The 4,601-nt window shown below is 49.8% G+C and overlaps 1 pseudogene; it reads left to right on the top strand.

The window, feature by feature from the left end:
• Positions 1-2,072: 2,072 nt before the first annotated feature.
• LOC147964127 (putative F-box protein At4g22030 pseudogene) lies at positions 2,073-3,593 on the top strand (annotated as a pseudogene).
• Positions 3,594-4,601: the final 1,008 nt, after the last annotated feature.

Raw genomic sequence — 4,601 nt, 5'->3', positions numbered from 1 at the left:
ACTTTCCCAAATTTTTCTTGTACCGTGGAAAATTTTAAATTTCCCACCTTTTTTGTTCAAAGAACAATTTTTTTTGATTTGCAATTTTTTTCAAAGAACAAAAATCCTTCAGAAAATTAATCTACCATGCCATAAAATTGTTCAATGAAAAGCAATTATACATTTGCAAAAAAAATATGGAGTTGCATTGGCCCGCGATGTAGTTTTGCAAGAAAAATCATACACAAAAAAATGCATTGCCATGGTGTACAGATATTATGGCCGTTTTTCGAAGATTTGCATTCACGTTAAAGAAAAAAACATGATTTACTTATTTATTTTTTTGCCATGATGAAGTTTTTTATGTAGCCATGTGACATTTTCTTGTTATACATCATGGCAAATGTGCCCCTTTATGTTTTTGTTTTTTTAACTGATAGTAGCAAATTTTGTCATCTATATGACGGGAAAAAAAATTATAGGTCTTCTACTATATGTGCTAAATCTGGACTATATAAGTTGGTCTAACATCATCCCACTTTCGTAGGGGCACTAACGATTACACCTTCACCTCTTTCCATACACGATCCTTTAAGATTTATTTAGCAATTGCTAAAAATACATATGGGCGAAGCCCATTAATTCTAGCAAAAGATATCTGCTAGGACACCTTATATGTATAAAAATCGATATAAAATCAAAAGATTGAAAGATGTACAATCCAATTTCTTTCTTTTTTTTGCAGAAAAAACTTTCAATCTATCCATCTTCAATCATGGTAGTACAACGAACGCCAAGATCCGCAGACCGCCTAGCGTCGACTACAAGCACTGAAGCGAGCCGAAAGCGCACCGCTGTTATCGCCCCTCCCTCGCCGGAGCCGGGCAAACGTTGTTGTAGTAGACAGTCGGCAAGTCGTCGTGCTAAGCAGTGGCGGAGCTACAAATTAAGAGCAGGGCGGGCCAATCTGAATAACACCACCCAAAAGATTCAGAAATAGCCCAATCAGGCTCACACTTTGCATTGTTTTCGTTCGAAGCTGGGTGGGCCATGGCACTGTTTTGCCCCTACATAGCTCCGCCACTGGTGTTAAGGTCTTATAGAACCAACGCACCAGAACAACAACCGCCGCAGATGAAGAGTATAGATCAAAAGAATCCATCTTGAAGACACACAAACAAAGACGAACGACGAACATATACGAGAAAATCCACCATAAATAGATTCGTTGGAGACACATCTCCACACGCCCACCGGTGATGCTAGACGCATCACCGGAACGAGGGCTTGGCGGGAAGACTTTTATTCCATCTTCAGGGAGTTGGCGCCATCTTGCCTTCCTGAACATGACACAAACCCTAAAAAATCTCGATAAAAGATCTAAAAACGGAGCCCTCCCACCGGCAAGGGCCGAGATCCACTCCGTCTATATGGGCTACTCCTACGTAGGAACGAAAAAGAAATGAACGAGTGATGTGCAAGTGTGTGCGGTAGGAGCTAGGACCCTACCGGGTCTAGGGCGTGGGCTGTAGGGGAAGGAGGGGGCTGGGCGTGGTGCTGCTCGCGGTCGCCGGCGGCAGGGCGCCGTCGTGCGAGGGAGAGGAGGCGGCTAGGGTTAGGGCCCGGCTCCTCTGAGAGCCGGGCAATAGATTTATTCTTATTGCTTGATTATCATAAAGTCTTACAACTAATATATATAACCACGATGGAAAATAAAATATATAACTTAAGGGCTAAGCCCCTAACTAAACCTGCACAGTGGACCTCCTACGGGCACAAGTCTGCCCGGTCATAATAGTGTGTTTGTGTGACGGAGCAGGGTGGCCTCTGATCATGGAGTGTGAAGAAATCAACCTACTACTTGGCTTAAAGCCTTAAACTAACCCATCCATCTGTTGGACAGTTGCCAGAAACGGTCTCTATTTCATTTTTTGAGGCAATAGAAATGGTCTCTACGTCGTCTTGGACCCTTCAAAATTCAAACCACAGGTTCCATGACCCGGACCCAGCCCAACCCAACCCACCCCGGGTCAAACTTTTCCCATCATTCCCCTATAAATACCACCCCGCTTCCATCCCAATCCCATATCCCTCTTCGTCAATTCGTCTACACGGAAGCAGCAAAAGCTTGAAAGCCACTTCGATCGCCTTCCAAACCCAGCAAATCAAACGAAGCTACATCACCGAACCAGCTGCAGTCCAAAGCATGGCGGCACTCCAGCCCCAGCGCCTCTTCTTGGCCCAGTCTTCCTTTCTCCCATCCACCTCCGCCGCGCGGCCGCGGCCACGGCCATGCCGGACCGGCGCCGCGACCTGCCGCGCCGCCCTGCGCGTGCCTTCCGGCATTCACATGGCGCAGGACAACCTCAGCCTCAAGCTTGACTGGATCCCGGCCTCTCCGTCAGCGGACGCCGACGGCGGTTCCGTGTCCATCGAGAAGCTCCGCGCCATCGCGGACGCGGCGGCGGACCGGGCCGAGATGCACGACATCATCGGCAGGCAGCGTGACAACTGGAACCACCTGCTGCTCCACTCCACCAACTCCCTCACGCTCGCCGCCTCCGTCATGGCCGCGCTCGCGCCCGCCGCGCCCGGCGTGGTCGCGCTCAAGGCCTCCGCGGGGGTCCTCCTGGCCTCCGCGGCGGTCACCATGGCGGCCGTCAACAAGATCCAGCCCTCGCAGCTCGCCGAGGAGCAGCGCAACGCCACGCGGCTGTGGAGGGAGCTGGAGCGCGACCTCCGCGCCGCGCTCGCGCTCGGCGCGCCCGCGACCACGACCAAGGACGACGTGCAGGAGGCCATGGACCGGGTGCTCGCGCTCGACGCCGCCTACCCGCTGCCGCTGCTCCCCGGCATGCTCGAGAAGTTCCCCAAGGCCGTCGAGCCCGCGCGCTGGTGGCCGCGCCGCCGCGCCGCGCAGCCCAAGAGGTCAAGGAGCCTCGGCCGTCGTGGCTCCGCTTCCGGCAACAACGGCTGGACCCAAGATCTCGAGGAAGAGATGCGGGGCATCCTCAGGGTCATCAAGGCCAAGGACGAGCAGGAGTTCCTGAGAGTGGGCAAGCTGGTGCTGAACCTAAACAGGGGCCTCGCCGTGGCCGGCCCGGCGCTGGCCGGCACGGCGGCGCTCGCGTCGGTGTTCATCGGGTCCGGCGAGGCTGGAGCGTGGGCGTCTGGCGCGGCCGTCCTCGGCGGGGCGCTGGCGGCGGCGGTGAACACGGTGGAGCACGGCGGGCAGATGGGCATGCTGTTCGAGCTGCTCCGCAACTGCGCCGGGTTCTACCGCAAGATCCAGGAGGACATCGAGGCCAACCTCGGCGAGCCCGACGTGGAGCGGAGGGAGGGCGGCGAGGTGTTCGCGACCAAGGTGGCGCTGAAGCTCGGCCGGAGCCTGTCCGACCTCAAGCAGTTCAGGAAGATGGCGTCGCCGTCCGTCAGGGACGAGGACATCGAGGAATTCGCCGGCAAACTCTTTTAGTCAACACACTCACTCACTCACTCACTCACTCTAGCATAGCTGACAGATGAACTCGTCAAATCTGCATAGCAGTTCCTAGTTCCATTAATTCTTTTGTAAAGGTAGAAACTGAAATGACAATTTTTGATCCATTCTTTCATTTTCAATCCCAATACATATTTTTGGAGTAGAATTTGAAGCTTGAACTGAGATTACATTTTTGCATTGGCCTGACAATAATTTGTGGCTAAAAGAGCTAGCTTGGCACATGCGTACAGTGGAGAGAACACGGCAGTTTTGCCGGGGACGCGTGTATATACCTGCCTCATGGAGACGGCGTGTGTGTGTCGGTCCAACTAACAGTAACCGTGCGCCAGCTCCTTTGAGGCTGGTCATCGTGGGGAGTAATTTATATTAGTGTCATGTATATGACACTAGTCTAAATTACTATTTTTATAATGCAAAATAACATAGTATCAGTGTTATAGAAGACTTCATTTATTAGCTTGTAGACTCATCTTGTCTTGAAAAGCGCTATGTTACAGTAACATATTATGTTACCACTTCTCATTAACTATATGTCACATAAACAAACTTTTTTTGAAGTGCGCTATGTTACTAACTAAGTTACTCCCACTATGACTAGCCTGATCCCGCCTAGTGCATGTGGGAACACTTGCCGAGGAAAAAAAAAGGTGTTTCTACATGTAAGTGGGTTATATAAGCATTTAAGTACTCCCTCGGATTTAAGTTATACTAAAACCGCGACGTGTGATTTGGATCGAAGGTAGTATTATATTTTTGATGAGTTGGAAAAGAGAGAAGAAACGGGCTATAAATTTACAGTCAGTTATAGCACGGGCTTTAAGAAGATTTATGAGGGTGTAAGGTGCGCCTTATGTTAATAAAGCAGTACTATACTTCATTGTAGGTAACTTCTATAGTATATGTTGGCGAAAGTGGAGCTCGGATGTAAAAAGAAAGAAAACAATTCTGTTTTTAATTTATTTGCGCCAACACCATTGGCAAACATTGCTGGCAAAGTTTCATCGTGAAATGACATTCGTGAAAGATGTCGCATAAAAAGCAAAATATGCTCCAAAATAGTTTTGAAAATAATATTTGAAGCATGGATTTTTTTGCCATGTTTTCCATGAATGACATCCGG

This window comes from Triticum urartu, chromosome 6A (assembly GCF_056163025.1).
Source record: "Triticum urartu cultivar PI428250 chromosome 6A, HENAU_Tu73, whole genome shotgun sequence".
Taxonomy (NCBI): Eukaryota; Viridiplantae; Streptophyta; class Magnoliopsida; order Poales; family Poaceae; genus Triticum; species Triticum urartu.
The sequence above is the reverse complement of the archived record's forward strand: the minus strand, read 5'-3'. Positions and strand labels throughout refer to the sequence as shown.